The 17,505-nt window shown below is 43.8% G+C and overlaps 1 long non-coding RNA gene across 1 annotated transcript; it reads right to left on the minus strand.

Annotated features, from left to right (window-relative positions):
• Window positions 1-3,465: 3,465 nt before the first annotated feature.
• LOC119624265 (uncharacterized) lies at window positions 3,466-4,893 on the minus strand. Its single transcript, XR_005240263.2, has 2 exons — window positions 4,810-4,893; window positions 3,466-3,937 (listed from the first exon to the last, which is right to left on the minus strand). It is a non-coding gene; the product is annotated as an uncharacterized lncRNA (long non-coding RNA).
• Window positions 4,894-17,505: the final 12,612 nt, after the last annotated feature.

Raw genomic sequence — 17,505 nt, forward strand, 5'->3', positions numbered from 1 at the left:
ATAGGTGAGCCCTCTGCCAAAATAGTAGTAAAAAGCTGGAAGTACTTTAAAGCCCAGCTGTAGAAAGAGTTTTAAATCACTCATTTTGCATGTCATCCTGCTCTTGGACAGGTTCAAGACTTACTGCTAACTGAAAAGACTCAGGTGAAGAGTAGTGTGTATAGTGTGGGGTTTTTGAGTAAGGGGAAAATAGAGGAAATATATTTATGCATATTAATACAGATACATGTATAGATCTAGTTGGCCTCCCACACCAGCGGATTCCCAAAATATTAGGGAAAATAACAATAAAAATAATGCAAATACAAACAATACAGTATAACTACATTGTATTAGGTATTACAAGTCATCCATAGCTGATTTAAAGTGTGTGGGAGGATATGCGTAGTTGTATGTAAATACTGTGCCATTTTATAGGAGGGACTTGAGCATCGCAGATTTTAGTAAGGGGTGCTGTCCTGGAGCTAATCTGCCTGCGGATACCAAGGGACGACTGGAGATCATCTAGGAAGGTGACGCAAAAACTGTAACAGTGGTTGCTTCCGGGAAAGAGAATGGGGGAACACAGGGTAGGGATGGCAGAGACTTGCCGCCGCGAATCATGCCGAGGTGCCCCGCATTCAGCCCTGTGCTCCGGCCCCCGCTCAGGTGCGCTGCCAGGCAGGGTCCCTTGCCCAGCCCCACGGAAGGCAGCCCATCTCCTGGGCACCGATCCTGAACGTCGGCCAACCTCGCAGGCCTAGCGAAGACCCCAAATTCGACGCCGCAGGCCTGAGGCCTGGGGAAAAAGTGACCTGAATTTCCCGCAAGCTCAAGGACACCCAGGGGCGCTCCAGCCCCTCCCGGCCCTCCTCCCTCAGTCAGTCTCACGCCTCGCCTCGCCTCCGACTGGGGCCTCTTGGTGCCCAGTCACTGCCACGCCCCGTCACTGCCACGCCCCCTCACTCCCACGCCCCCTCACTCCCACGCCCCGCCCCTCCTCTCACCCGCGTAGTGCTCTCAGTCGCTCTTGCGCCCCGCCCTTCTGCTTCCGTCACTCGTGAGCCCCGCCCCTCCTCTCGTCCCGCCCCTCCTTTCGTCCCGCCCCTCCTCTCTTCCGTCCCTTCCGCTCGTCCCTCCCCTCCTCTCGTCCCGCCCCGCCCTTCTGCTTCCGTCACTCATGAGCCCCGCCGCTCCTCCCGTCGCACACCTCCTCTCGCCCCGCCCCTCCCCGCCCTTCCCCGCCCTTCTGTCCTCCGCCATCGTGAGCCCCGCCCCTACTCTCGCCGCGCCCCGCCCCCCTTCCCTCCCCGCGTCTCGCAAGAGGGTCCGGAGCTTTCCCGTCATTAGTGAGTCAAAACCGGAAGTCTGGGAAAGGCTGATCTCAGTTCCCAACAGCGGGGGCTGGACAAGACGGAGACGGTACTGGCAATACGCAGGTCGAAGGGAAGCGGAGCGGAGCACGCGCAGGCTGTGACGAGGGAGCGGAGAAATAGCTGTCCCGTTAGCCTCGTGTAGACGTCCCGGGTTCAGCCCCAGGAGGACGAAAAGACTGCCGTGCCCTCCCGAGGGGAGTGGCGTTCCCATTGATCTGAACACCTCACCTCATACTCGTGCGTGGACGTGTTCCAGCCGAGTCCTGTTCACTCCAGCTCCTCCGTCTCCACCCTAATGCTAATCATTGGTGTTTCGTTTAAAAGGGTTCTGTGAATTTATCAAGCAGGAAAATTTGGAATCCGGCAGAATTAAGCAATTCCCTTTAATTAAATAGCTTTCGGAGTCTTTAATTTGCTGATTTGCATTTTCTAATCGTAATTAACTTTTGCTTTACTTTTACTTTTTTTTTTTTTTTTTTTTTTGAGACGGAGTTTGGCTCTTGTTGCCCAGCCTGGAGTGCAATGGCGCGATCTCGGCTCACTGCAACCTCCGCCTCCCAGGTTCAAGCGATTCTCCTGGCTCAGCCTCCCGAGTAGCTAGGATTACAGGCATGTGCCACCACACGCAGCTAATTTTGTATTTTTAGTAGAGACGGGGGCGGGGTTTCTCCATTTGGTCAGGCTGGTCTCGAACTCCCAACCTTAGGTGATCCACCCGCCTGGGCCTCCCAAAGTGCTGGGATTAAGGCGTGAGTCACCATGTCTGGACTGCTTTACATTTACTTTCTATCAGACTTAAGTAATTTACAGTGTCATCTAATCCTTTTAATAATCTTATGAAGTAACCATCATCAGGATATTACAGAAGAAGAAATAAAATTGTAGAGACATGCCTGAGATCCCCTTATATTAAGTGACGGAGCTAGATCCAAACCCAAATAATTTATACTGATTGCCCGCAAATCCCTTTTTACACTGGTGCACCACTTGAAACCAGTCCTACAAAGAATGTGTTTCCCGGCCAGGAATGGATTTTAAAACCCTTAGGAGGCTGGGCGCGGTGGCTCACGCCTGTAATCCCAGCACTTTGGGAGGCCGAGGCGGGCAGATCACGAGGTCAGGAAATCGAGACCATCCTGGCTAACACAGTGAAACCCCATCTCTACTAAAAATATAAAAAATTAGCCAGGCATGGTGGCGGGCGCCTGTAGTCCCAGCTATTCGGGAGGCTGAGGCAGGAGAATGGTGTGAACCCGGGAGGCAGAGCTGGCAGTGAGCCGAGATCACACCACTGTACTCCAGCATGGGTGCGAGACTCTGTCTCAAGAAATATATAAATAAATAAATAAATAAATAAAACCCTTAGGAGTAGGTGGTGAGAACTTCACCCAGCCCTATCAGGAGTTGGGGGTATGGAGAGAGGAATGGATTTTGAACAGATTTGACTCCCATCTCCTTCCAAGGGAAGATACCTAGACAAGAATAAATGTCTTTTGTAGAAGTCTGGGAATAAGACAAGGAAGCCCACTGGGCAGGGACTTGGCAACTAGAGGCAAATAGAATGGTATGAGACCATGGACTTGAGAGGTTCATGTTAGGCTGATACTCCAAAAGGGCCAGCAGAAAAAAGCTGCACCTTGCTCAGCACAAAGTACCCAGGGACAAGGCCAGCCCAACACATCTGAGAACGTTAGAGTGCCAGAGTCCAGCCACAGAGACCTGAGGTTGCCTCCTTTTTCTACTACCTCTAGGTCATTGGTTGCTCCACCTTCACCAAGATGCTACCTTGGGGAAGATAAGGGAGTGTTCCAATTACCTATTGCTGTGTAACAAACCACTCCAAACTTACTGGTATAAAACAGCAACCAGTTTATTATGTCATGGATTCTGTGGGTCAAGAATTTGAAAAGGGTATAGTGGGGATGACTTGTTTCTGCTTCAGAATCACTGAGACTTCAGCTGAGAAGACTTGGAAGCCTGAAATGACTTGAAAGCTTGGGGCTGGAATCATTTGGAATTGCTCATTCACATATGTAAAAGGTAAACTAAGGCACAAAAAAAGTTTTAAGAGTTCATTTGAGTAGGAAGCAATTAATGAATCGGGAAATACCAAACCGAAAGAAGTTTAATTTTTCTCATGACAAATCATCAGGGGCAAGTATTTATGGAGTAAATGTGGAAACAAAATAAATAATTTGATTGATTGCAATTATATAGTTGCCTTATTCATTCATTCACCTTGTTGGAAAGTCCCTAGTTATGTAAGTTTTTTGCTATTTCTAACTGGTTGAGCTTAAGTTTTATTTTTCTTTAATACAGGCATTTACAAGAAATGGCTCAATGTAAGTTTCCCTTGTGTTTGTAAATCAAGGTTGAGGTCAATTATGAGGCCTAACTGGTTTTGTCTGCTCAGAGATTCTTCAGGCCTGGTCTCCATTTTATTTTACTTCAACATATGTCTGAAGTTATGCTGGCTGTTGACTGGGATCTCGGCTAGGATTGTCAGCAGGAACACCTATGCGGTTTCTCCATGAGGTTGCTCTGCTTCCTTATATCCAAGGTGGCTGGATTCTGAGTCACTCCTAAGACAATCAAGTGGAAGATGTATAACCTTTTTTGAACTTGCCTCACTTCCACCTTACTTACAGGCCCACCCAAGTTCAAGAGGAGGGAATATAGACTCTACCTCTTAATAGGAGGAGTGTCACATTTAAGAAGAGCATGTGGTATGGAATATCTTGTTACAACCCTCTTGAAAAGTACCACCTGGCTGGGCGCCATGGCTCACGCCTATAATCCCAGCACTTTGGGAGGTTGAGGCGAGCGGATCACCTGAGGTTGGGAGTTCGAGACCACCTGACCAGCATGGTGAAACCCCATCTCTACTAAAAATACAAAATTAGCTGGGTGTGGTGGTGCAGCTAACCTGGCTCCTAGCTACTTGGGAGGCTGAGGCAGGAGAATCGCTTGAACCCAGGAGGTGGAGGTTGCAGTGAGCCAAGATTGCGCCATTGCACTTCAGCCTGGGCAACAAGAGGGAAACTCCCTCTCAAAAAAAAGAAAAGAAAAGAAAAAGAAAGAAAGAAAAATACAACCTGCCACAGCCATTAAATTTTGAAGTGGTTATAGAGAAATAGATAACAAAGACTTACTGTTATGGAATTTACTTAATTCACCTAGGTAACTGCTTGGTATTGTGTGATTTGCTAGAATGAAATCTGCTAGTATTCCTTCTATAATTAAAAAAATAACTTCAGGTTGGGAGTGGTGGCTCATGCCTGTAATCCCAGCACTTTGGGAGGCTGAGTCAAGCAGATCACTTGAGCCCAGAGTTCGAGACAAGTTTGGGCAACATGGTGAAACCCTGTCTCTATAAAAAATACAAAAATTAACCAGGCATGGTGGTGTGAGCCTGTAGGCCTAGCTGCTCGGGAGGCCGAGATTGGAGGAGCACCTGAGCCTGGGGAGGTCAAGGCTATAGTGAGCTTCGATCATGCCACTGCAGTCCAACCTGGGTGACAGAGTGAGATCCTGTATCAAAAAAAAAAAAAAAAGTGTTTAAAAATAAATAACTTTAAAAGAAGACACCTGAAATTGTGGCCAGACCTAGATTCTAATTCTGACTCCAGTATTAACTGATTATGACCTTGGGCAAATCAAGTTCTCAATATCTTAATTTAAAAATTTTTCTAAATGAGATAAAATAAATATTCTCTTAAAGTACATGGAAAAGGCGAACAAAAGCAATATTGTATATTACATGCAGTTTTGCAAAATTTGGGCTCAAGTTCCTTGAGATGCTTACAAAAAATAAATTCAGTGGCTAAATAAACTGAGGAATGCTGTATATTATATCCCTCTCCCACTCTTGAAAAGTCTCAGTAAACATTAGGAAATTAAACAGGCTGGGTGCGGTGGCTCATGCCTGTAATCCCATTACTTTGGGAGGCTGAGGTGGGTGGATCACCTGAGGTCAGGAGTTCGAGACCAGCCTGACCAACATGGAGAAACCCCATCTCTACTAAAAATACAAAATTAGCTGGGTGTCGTGGTGCATGCCTGTAATCCCAGCTACTAGGGAGGCTGAGGCAGGAGTATCGCTTAAACCTGGAAGGTGGAGGTTGCAGTGAGCCAAGATTGCACCATTGCACTCCAGCCTGGGTAACAAGAGCAAAACTCCGTCTCAAAAAAAAAAAAAAAAAAAAAAAAGGAAATTAAACATCTGAGCATTCCCATAGGAAATAAATGTATTCAATTTGTTTAAGCAATCAAATTAGTTGACGGCTAGAGATTTCAGATTTTAGGGTCTGGGCTCTTGGGAGCAGGCTGGTGTGGGGGTTTGCCAGACTACCTGAGTTTGGTAACTGGTTCTACAACTTACTGTGTATTCTTGGAGAAATTATTTAACTTTCCTAAGCTTCAGTTTTTTCACATGCAAAATGCTATTATTATTCTAATTTTACATTTGGTTGTTGCAAAAATAAGTTAAAACATTTTTGGTTACATTTTAATTTAATCACTTATATAATGATGATGCGACTAATAACACTGATCTAGATAGGCTGTAGTCTAGCTTCTTTTTTTAGTTTTTTAATTTGATCTAGACTTTTTAGGAAATTACTCCAGGCAAGATTTCTGACAAAAGACAAGGGAGAGGGTAAAATTTAGGAGTAGTTTGGGAGGTCGAGGAGGGCAGATCACTTGAGGTCAGGAGTTCGAGACCAGCCTGGCCAATGTGGTGAAACCCCCATCTCTACTAAAATACAAAAATTAGATGGGCATGGTGGTGCACACCTGTAATCTCAGCTACTCGGCAGGTTGAGGCATAAGAATTGCTTGAACCCAGGAGGCAGAGGTTGCAGTGACCTGAGATTGTGGCACTGCACTCCAGCCTGGGCAACAGAGCAAAACTCTGTCTCAAAAAAAAAAAAAGAGAGACACAAGATCTCATCCTGGCATCAGTCACTGGTATCTCCTTTCATTACTCCTTGGCAGTCCTCAGTAAGTGTCATATTGCTTTTTTTCCCAATTTATTTTATTGTGGTAACATTACATAACATAAAATTTATCTGCCTAAACATTTGTGAGTGTACAGCTCAGTGGTATTAAATACATTCATATTGTTTTGCAACCATCACCATTATCCATTTCCAGAACTCTTTTGTAATTCTGTACTCATTAAGCAATAACTCCTGATCACCCCTCCCCTCAGCTCCTGGCAGCCACTCTTCTAATTTCTGTTCTATGATTTTGGCTACTCAAAGTACCTCATATCAGTGGAATCATACAGCATTTGTCCTTTCATGACTAGCGTATTTCACTGAGCATAATGTCCTCAAGTTTCATCCATGTTCTGCCGTGTATCAGAATTTCCTGCCTTTTCAAGGCTGAATAACATTCCATTATATAAGGTTCACATTACCTTTTGTTACTTTAGGAATTATGGTCTGGGGGCTGGCCTTTAGCAACCAATATGTTTGGGGAGAGAGATATCTTCCTCAATGGCCTATCTTCTTTGTTGATGGATTCATAGAGAATTATGCTACATTTTGCATCCAGGAAGGGTCACCACACCTAATTAGCCCACTTTTTTCCTCCAGAATTTTAATGTGTCTGGAAATTCACCTCTTAAAGAAGGAAGTGAAGGCAGGAGAAAGAAAGATGTGGGAATTGGCAGAAATAATTCTTCAAATGAGTCCCTTCCTGGACAGCATTCTCAAGCTAGATATGCAAAAGAGCAGGACCACAGAGCTCCATTAAGGAATTAGATTTTATAGGACCAGAAAACAATCTTAGGAAACTGGGCCATTTTTAGTCTTCATTTCTTTTTGTGTTCTTATCAAAAATTGTAAAGGTGGTGGAAGATATATGCTGAGGTGGCAACCAACAAACATTCTCTGCAGAGGGTAGGACCACAGTGCTACCTCTAGAGAATGGAGAAGAATGGCATATACTTCCACAAACCGGAGTCAGTATTAGGAAAGATTTCACTCTAACGGTTTCCCTGCTAAGGGAGTTCTCCCATGAGTAGCTTTCACTCTGCAAGATCAGATGAGACCTAGGGTAGCCCAGGACACAAGGATCCTCCCATCATCCCCCAAGGGGCCACTTTCAATGTGGGCTAGTCTCTGCCCCTCCGTGCCAGGAACTGAAGAGGCTGTGCCAGTACCTTTTCCCCTGATCCTGATTTTCCCCTGATTTCCCCTTCCTCTGGGAAGGCAAAGCTTTTATCCATCTGGCCTCAGTGGTCAGCGAGACTGTGGGATCATCCTGAGGGACAGGAGGTCCTGGAGTTCACCCTCAGGACATCATATCTGGCTTAAGACGATCACTCTTCATGCCCTGCTCATCACTGTTCCTCACCATAGTTTCTCCCTAATGCAATGCCTTGTAGGGAGCTATTTCCCTGAGTACACAGTGATATCAGGATGTGAATCACCTTTTTCTGGGCAGAGGTGGTGGAATTTTTTACCATCATGAAGCTGAGGTTCCTTCCCCATTCTGAGTTGAATAACCCAAATCTTGGCTCCTAGAGCTTCTCATATCTCTAATTCCTTATAAAACTTAACTCTGTCCCCAACTCTTTACTATCCCATTGCTCAGTATCTTCTACCACGTCCTTCTTCTCAAAACTCTGATACCTAAAATATATAATTTTACCGCAGCAGGAGGAAATAGGCAAAGGATTTTTTCCTTTGTGGTGCTGGGTGTTGGGGACTAGTTGTAAAACTAATCTCCACTAGAGGGAGACTTAATCTCAAGACAGAAAACAATATGATCTGTGTCAAGTTGAGAGGAAGTACAGGTATTGTTTATATAGCTTTTCTACTATAGCCAAGGGTCTCTTCTTTAAAAAACTTTTTGTTGTAAAAATGAAGAGAATTTATGTATTTATTTATTTTAGAATTTTTTTAAAATTTAATTTTGTTTTATAACTATGTAAAATACATGGGTTTCAAAATAAAAGCTACAAAACCAGGCATATTTAAATAAGTTTATCATCTATCCCCACACCTTCCATATTACCCCTTCTCTCTCCCTAAAGGTAATCACTTGATTTTTAGTAGTGATGAGGTCTCATTTATGTTGCCCAGCTGGCCTAGAAGTTCTGGCCTCAAGTGATCCTCCTGAAGTGCTGGGATTACAGGCATGAGCACCAGCTGGCTGTTGGTATTTCCTTCTCTGTGAAATGTTTGTTTAATCTGTAGCTCAGCTTCCTTTTTCTTTTTTTTTTTTTGAGATGGTCTTGCTGTTGCCCGTCTGGAGTGCAGTGGCTCGATCTCGGCTCACTGCAACCTTCGCCTCCCGGGTTCAAGTGGTTCTCCTGCCTCAGCCTTCTGAGTAGCTGGGATTACAGGCGTGCGCCACTATGCCCAGCTAATTTTTTGTATTTTTAGTAGAGACGAGGTTTCTCCATGTTGGTCAGGCTGGTCTCAAACTCCTGACTTCAGGTGATCCATCTGCCTTGGCTTCCCAAAGTGCTGGGATTACAGGTGTGAGTCACCGTGCCTGGCCCCTTTTTCTTTTTGTAATGAAAAACAAACAAAAAAGCACACTAGGCCAGGCCCAGCATTTTGGGAGGCCGAGGCAGGCGGATCACGAGGTTAAGAGATGGAGACCATCCTGGCCTACTTGGTGAAACCCCGTCTCTACTAAAAATACAAAAATTAGCTGGGCGTGGTGGTACGCATCTGTAGTCCCAGCTGCTTGCATTGTCAGAAAAACAAAAACAAAAACAAACCCCTGCAATTTATTTTGCATTTCCCCCTTGACCCAGGAGTGGTTTAACACGTTCTGAAATTTCCTTTAGGGGAAACGTATGGGAGAGTGACTGTGAGTGTGTGCAAATATAATTCCCTTTGGAAGAGGCCTTTTGGTTTTATTGTTTGATTTGCCTAATTGTATTACATTTTGGCCAGAGAATACTATTTGAATTATTGTTTCTTCACTTTGGATATATTGAGATTTTCTTTGTAGCTTAGGATGTGAATGTGCCACATTTTTGTGAATGCTTTATGCATTTTTTTTCTTTTTTTTTTTTGGATACGGAGTCTCACTCTGTCGCCCAGGTTGGAGTCCAGTGGCACGATTTCCGCTCACTGCAACCTTTGCCTCCTGGGTTCAAGCAGTTCTGCCTCAGCCTACTGAGCAGCTGGGATTACAGGCATCCACCACCATCCTCAGCTAATTTTGTGTATTTTTAGTAGAGATAGAGTTTCACCATGTTGGCCAGGCTAGTCTCGAACTCCTGACCTCATGATCCACCCACCTCGGCCTCCCAAAGTGCTGAGATTACAGGCGTGAGCCACCGCACCCAGCCCTTTATGCATTTTTTTTTTGAAAAGTTTGTTCTCTATTGTTAAGGTTCAGAGTTCAATATTATTAACTCTACTTAAATAAATAAATCTATTATGTTGTTTAGGTCTTCTGTATCCTAATTTATTGTTCACTTGATCTTTCTAGATCTGAGGGATTTGTTAGTCCTCCTATTATAGTGTGCTTCTATTTCTCCTTGTATAAAATGTCATTATCTTTTTTATAAAAATTGTGGCTAAAATTTCTTTCTCTTTTAATGCTTTTTAGTCAGAATTCTACTTTGATGGATAATTACAACTGCAACCCCTGCTTACATTTAGGAATAAATTCTGGTACATCTCTTAGTCATTTATTTAGGCTTTCTGAAACTCTTCTTAGATGTAGTTCTTTTATACAGCAGTGTTGGATTTTGCTTTGTTAACGTGAAAACTATTTTCTTTTTTTTTTTTTTTTTTGAGACGGAGTCTCGCTCTGTCGCCCAGGCTGGAGTGCAGTGGCGCAATCTCGGCTCACTGCAAGCTCCGCCTCCCGGGTTCACGCCATTCTCCTGCCTCAGCCTCCCGAGTAGCTGGGACTACAGGCGCCCGCCACTGCGCCCGGCTAATTTTTTCTATTTTTAGAAGAGACGAGGTTTCACCATGGTCTCGATCTCCTGACCTTGTGATCCGCCCGCCTCGGCCTCCCAAAGTGCTGGGATTACAGGCGTGAGCCACCGCGCCCGGCCTGTGAAAACTATTTTCTTTCAATAGGTACGTAAACCCATTCTTTCTTTCTTTAAACCCTTTCTCTCTTCTCTCCTTCCTTCCTTCCTTCCTTCCTTCCTTCCTTCCTTCCTTCCTTCCTTCCTTCCTTCCTTTCCTTCCTTCCTTCCTTCCTTCCCTCCCTCCCTCCCTCCCTCCTTCCTTTTTCTTTCTTTTCTTTCTTTTTGATATGGAGTCTCGCTCTGTTGCCCAGGCTGGAGTAAAGTGGCATGATCTCGGCTCACTGCAACCTCCACCTCCCGGGTTCAAGTGATTCTCCTGCCTCAGCCTCCCGAGTAGCTGGGACTACAGGCACCTACCACCACGCCTGGCTAATTTTTGTATTTTTAGTAGAGACGAGGTTTCACCATATTAGCCAGGCTGGTCATGAACTCCTGACCTTGTGATCCGCCCGCCTCAGCCTCCCAAAGTGCTGGGATTACAGGAGTGAGCCACCGCGCCCGGCCCCATATCTATTGATATTATCAGTATGTGTGGCTGCAGATATGCCTTACAAATTTTGTTTTATATATGTAAGTCTTTCACCATGTGGTCTGTTTCACTTGCTTCCTCCTCCCCTGTCCCGCCATCCCTCCCAGTCTGAAACATGTCTTTGGTGTTTAGGAAGAGTTTGTATTTTTGTTGTAATGGATACCTTTATCCTAATAGTTCTATACAATACATAAGTTCTCTCTTTTTGGCTATTGTTTATATGAGCAACATTGAAATTATCTAGTAATCTGTTACTCTCCTTAGCACCTACCTTGAGGAAAAATCCTTTTACTCCTGGTTAATGTCTGTGTCTGACAGAAAGCTTATTCTATTTCTCACGTACTGTCCCTAATCTACTTTTTTTTTTTTTTGAGATGGAGTCTTGCTCTGTCGCCCAGGCTGGAGTGCAGTGGTGAGGTCTCGGCTCACTGCAACCCCTGCCTCTGGGGTTCAAGCGATTCTCATGCCTCAGCCTCCCGAGCAGCTGGGACTATAGGCATGTACCACCACACCTGGCTAATTTTTGTATTTTTAGTAGAGATGGGGTTTCACCATGCAGGCTGGTCTTGAACTCCTGACCTCAAATGATCCGCCGCCTCAGCCTCCCAAACTGCTGGGATTACAGGTGTGAGCCACCGTGCCCAGCCCCCTAATCTCTCTTCATTGATAGTTGTACTATATTTACAAGATTGCATGAATACATTAACTTTTCCACATTTCTGATATATGATATATTTAAATACATGATAAAATAATAGTATCTATTTCCAGACTTCATGGTCAACCTGTATATTGTCAAAGCACACAGCCATGATATCCTATACTGGTGCCATTATAACCACCATTTATTCTTAGTTACACAAGTAAACAAATTTAATTCACACCACTAGTGAGAGATACTGATGTCTCTTCAGTCATTTTGGTTGTTTAAAGCTTGTTCTTTGGTCTTTTTGTTTTGAGAAATAGTGTTAAAGGCTGGGCACAGTGGCTTACACCTGTAATCCCAGGACTTTGGGAGGCCAAGGCAGGTGGATCACCCAACGTCAGGAGTTCGAGACCAGCCTGGCAAACATGGCAAAACCCTGTCTCTACTAAAAATACTAAAATTAGCAGGGCACGCTGGTGTGTGCCTGTAATCCCAGCTATGAGGGGGGCTGAAGAAGGAGGAACACTTGAGCCTGGGGGGCGTAGATTGCAGTGAGCTGAGATCGTGCCACTGCACTCCAGCCTGGGCAACAGAGCAAGACTCTATCTCAAAAAAAAAAAAAAAAGAAAAGAGAAGAAAAAGAAATAGTGTTATAGGTCTATGAATGCTGCAGAGAGGGCTACCCCATAGGCAGTGTGTGGGGAGTATACAAAGCTGCTTCTTTGGCTTCTCAGGAAGGGGATCTTATCAAGAATATTATTCTTTTGTGGTATTGTCGGTGGAAAGGAGAGATGTAACAGCAGTCTCCAACAGAGGGAGCCTTAGTCTCAGGAAAGAAAACTGGATCAGCTATTTTAACTCTATAGAGAAGTTTTGAAACTATAGCTTTTACATTTGTAGCCATGCATCTTTTCAGCGGTTAGAACTAGGCCTTCATGGCCGGGCGCGGTGGCTCAAGCCTGTAATCCCAGCACTTTGGGAGGCCGAGACGGGCGGATCACGAGGTCAGAAGATCGAGACCATCCTGGCTAACTCGGTGAAACCCCGTCTCTACTAAAACTACAAAAAAACTAGCCGGGTGAGGTGGCGGGCGCCTGTAGTCCCAGCTACTCGGGAGGCTGAGCCAGGAGAATGGCATGAACCCGGGAGGCGGAGCTTGCAGTGAGCTTAGATCCGGCCACTGCACTCCAGCCTGGGCGACAGAGCGAGACTCCGTCTCAAAAAAAAAAAAAATAACTAGGCCTTCATTTCCTATAAGGAAATCTACAAAAGCCAGGGTGTTTGAATAGTTCAAAATTTGGCCAGTAGCTTGGTTGGATGAAATCCTGTTAGCCCAGGAAATGGGGCAAAAGCCAAGTCTCCTATCCAAGACCCATTAACACCTGACCTAGTGAGGTGAAGTACAGGGCACCTTGGAACTACTTAGAAGAAATCTTAGAGAGCTGATGGTATAACTAGAGACAGTGATTCAGGTGGTTAAACTGTGTAATAGATGAGATAAATGCCCCATTTTTACTATGAAGGGGTTACTAATAATTTTTTCTGGTTTTAAAAATTGCCATAGGAGGTCAGGCGCGGTGGCTCATGCCTGTAATCCCAGCACTTTGGGAGGCTGAGGTGGGCGGATCAACTGAGGTCAGGCATTCGAGACCAGCCTGACCAACATGGAGAAACCCCGTCTCTACTAAAAATACAAAATTAGCCGGGCGTGGTGGTGCATGCCTAAAATCTTAGCTACTCAGAAGGCTGAGTCAGGATAATCGTTCGCTTGAACCCGGCAGGCGGAGGTTGCCCTGAGCCGAGATGGCGCATTGCACTCCAGCCTGGGCAACAAGAGCGAAACTCCATCTCAAAAAAATAAAAAATAAAATAAAATAAAGGCAGTGAGAAACAGATGATAAAGAAGAAACAGAAAATCTTTCTGATCATGTTCTATCTTCCAGATTCTAGTATCCTTTGAGGCCCAAACTATATTTCCTGCCTTTGGAATCTGTTAAATACTCCTATTAATTATAATTTCCCCTCTTCCCCTTTTTTGTTTAAGGTAACCTGAATAGATACTTCTTGGCAGTCTTAAGCCAATAATAATGCTAAAATAATTGAGCATTCATTATGCATCTGGCACCCTGTTAGCATGTTACATATATTTAATGCTCAAAACTATGATTATCCCCATTTTACAGATAAGGGTACTAAGACCCAGAAAGATTAACTTGTGTAAGGCCATACATTTAGGCAGAGCCAGAATTTAACCCAGGCAATACGACTCTAGTACTCATCCTGGTGGTTACCTTCACTTAGGTCCAATGTATGCATCACCTACAGATTACAGGTTAAACTTGTACTTCAATAGCACATAATCTCCATCCAAATAAAATATTTCTTAATGGTTTAGTTTCAGTCATCAGAGAACTTAAGTGAACGGAAAAGAATATCTTAAGGCATATATAAAGGCCTTTAAAGAGCCCTTCCAACTTTGGAAGAAGTAAATCTGGTCCTAGTAAAAGACCATCTGCTGTACCTGAAGTCAACCAGTTCATCTGAAGAAAGGCTAAAATTCAATACACTGTTATTAGAAGCTTAAAATTGCCTGTTACTACTGATATTACAATTTCCTAGTGAAATTTTTTTTTTTTTTTTTTTTTGAGACGGAGTCTCGCTGTCGCCCAGGCTGGAGCGCAGTGGTGCGATCTCGGCTCACTGCCAGCTCCACCTCCCGGGTTCACGCCATTCTCCTGCCTCAGTCTCCCGAGTAGCTGGGACTACAGGCGCCCCCCACCATGCCCGGCTAATTTTTTGTATTTTTAGTAGAGATGGGGTTTCACCGTGTTAGCCAGGATGGTCTCAATCTCCTAACCTTGTGACCCGCACGCCTCCGCCTCCCAAAGTGCTGGGATTACAGGCGTGAGCCACTGCGCCCGGCCTGAAATCTTAAATGGAAGAATTCACATAGGATCAAGCCGGGATTGTACCTTGGATTTTTTTTTTTTTTTTTGAAACGGAGTCTCACTCTGTCGCCAGGCTGGAGTACAGTGGCGCAGTCTCGGTTCACTGCAACCTCCGCCTCCCGGGTTCAAGCGATTCTCCTGCCTCAGCCTCTCAAGTAGCTGGAACTACAGGCGCACGCCACTATGCCGTTAATTTTTGTATTTTTAGTAGAGACGGGGGTTTCACCACGTTGGCCAGGATTGTCTCGATCTCTTGACCTCGTGAATCTCCTGTCTCGGCCTCCCAAAGTGCTGGAATTACAGGCGACCGCGCCCGGCCCCCCTTTTTTTTTTTTTTTTTTTGGAGATGGAGTCTCACTGTCGCCCGGAATGGGGTGCAGTGGTGGGATCTCGGCTCATTGCAACCTCCACCTCCCGGGTTCAAGCGATTCCCTTGCCTCACCTCCCCAGTAGCTGGGACTACAGGCAAGTGTTACCATGCCCCGCTAATATTTGTATTTTTAGTAGAAACGGGGTTTCGCCGTGTTGGTCAGGCTGGTCTCAAACTTCTTACCTCAACTGATCTGCCTGCCTCAGCCTCCGAAAGTGCTAGGATTACATGCGTGAGCCACTGTGCCCAGAGTGTACCCTGGATTTTAAATATCAGAGAGACAAATAATCTAAAACAATCACCTTTCTCTCTAGAACAATGGGTTAGAGGATCCAGAAACAGACACAAATATGTTAGGGAATACATTAAAAGTGGCATTTCAAATCAGTAGGGGAAAAGAAAACTTATTAATAAATGATGCCAAGGCAACTAGTTAAGGCAACTGAAGCATAACCTTGTCCACATTCACTAAAATTCCAGAAGGAACAAAAATTTAAATCTAAAAACTGAAGTGAGGGGTCGATTATTTTTAAAATATTGGAATTTACAAAAAGCCATTCAAAGCATAAGATCCAGAGCATAGAAAAAATGAGTAATACATCTGACTACTACATAAGTACTAAAAACATGTCCATGGCAAAAAAACAAAAAACAAAACAAAAACACACAACCCACAGAGAAACAAAAACAAAAACAAAACAGAAAAACCAACAAAACGAAAGTAAGTGACAAAGTGGAGGGAATGTTTGCAACATATTTGACAAAGGACTAATTTGCTTAATATATGGAGTTCAAACAGATTAATGAACATGATTAACAGGCTGGGTGCAGTGGCTCAAGCCTGTAATCCCAGCATTTTGGGAAGCTGAGGTGGGCAGACGGCTTGAGCCCAGGAGTTCAAGACCAGCCTGGGCAACATGGCAAAATCCCTTCTCTACAAAAAAATTTTAAAATCAGCTGGATGTGGTGGTGCGTCCCTGTAGTTCCAGTTATTTGGGAGGCTGAGGTGGGAAGATTGCTTGGACGTGAGAGGCAGAAGTTACAGTGAACCAAGATGACGACAGAGGGAGGCCTGGTTTCAAATAAAAAGAAAAAAAAGTCAACAGCCCAATAGTAAGTGGCAAAAAACATTAAAGGCCATTATCAGGGGAAAAAAAGTAAAAAGGGTTTATACACACATAAAAACACCCTAATTAAAGAAATGCAAATTTAAAACAATGATATACCATGTTGAGTGAGTGTGGTGGTTGGTGCCTGTAATCTCAACACTTTGGGAGGTCAAAGGAGAAGAATCACTTGAGGCCAAGAGTTCAAGAGAAGACGAACAACATAGTAAGACCCTATCTCTTAATTTTTTTTTTTTTTTATAATTAGCTGGGCATGGTAGCTCATGCCTATACTCCCAACTACTCAGGAGGCTGAGGTGGGAGGATTGCTTGAGCTCAGGATATTGATGGCACCACTGCACTCCAGAGCTTAGGCGACAGGGAGACCCTGTCTCAAAACAAAAACAAAAAATAAAATTATACACCTTGTTCAACCTACAGCTTAACAAGCAATATGATGTAATGGTTAAAACTGCTGGCTCTAGAGTCAGAATACTTGGGATTAAATCCTGGCTCTACTCCTCACTGTGTATTCTCCAGTTTCCTTGGTTGGGTTGAGAACTAAATGAGAAAATGTAATAAAGCAATTAGAACTGTTCCTGGCATGTACATAGTAACTGCTCAGTTAACATTAGTTCTACTAGTTCAATCAATTAGTTCTATTAGTTCAATTCTATTAGTTCAATTAAAATTAGTTTAGACTGAAAAAAAAAAAAAAAAAAACGATAATGATGTTGAAAAGAAAGGAGAGAACTAGGCACTCACACGCCATCATACACCATTGGTAGAAGTACAAAGTGGTGCAATGTATTTCAATGGTAATTTGACATTATCTACTTATTTTAAACACACAAACCCGTTTGACTTTGCAATGTACTTTTAAAAATTTATCCTACAGATCACGTATGTACATAAAAATACATACATAAATGTTCATAAAGATACACAGGGATTTTTCATTACAGCAATGTCCTTAATAGCAAAAGACTATAAATAACCTAAATGGTCATCCATATGGGTCTGAATAAACTATGGTGCATCCCAAAATGGAATACTATATTATGATAAAAACATAATCCCCAAGATAGTCAAAAAAGCAAATCAAAAAGCAATGTGGACAGCTCTCTCATTAGTGTTTGTATGCATAGGATATTTCTGGAAGGAGACACAAGAAATGAATAACAGTAGTTGCCCTGAGGAGCAAGACTGAGAGTTGAAATCAAATGGAGATTTGCTTTTCACTGACCATCCTGTAAACATGAAACTTTTTTCCATGTACATTACTTTTGCAGTTGAACAAAAACTGTTAACTTTTAAAAATGAGTATAGTCATCATTTATCATTACATCCCTATCAGAAAAGCAGAAGGAGGCATATCAACTGAAAATTCTAAGAGAAATAATGCTAGCCTATCACTGCAGCTTAAAGGGCCAAAATGGATATCCTAAAGCAAAGATAGTCTTTGGTCCTTAAAGAACTCTTCTGTCTTCCACTCCTCTAGACAGTGATAAGAACCACAGGGACTAAGCACA

This window comes from Chlorocebus sabaeus, chromosome 20 (assembly GCF_047675955.1).
Source record: "Chlorocebus sabaeus isolate Y175 chromosome 20, mChlSab1.0.hap1, whole genome shotgun sequence".
NCBI classification, from domain to species: domain Eukaryota; kingdom Metazoa; phylum Chordata; class Mammalia; order Primates; family Cercopithecidae; genus Chlorocebus; species Chlorocebus sabaeus.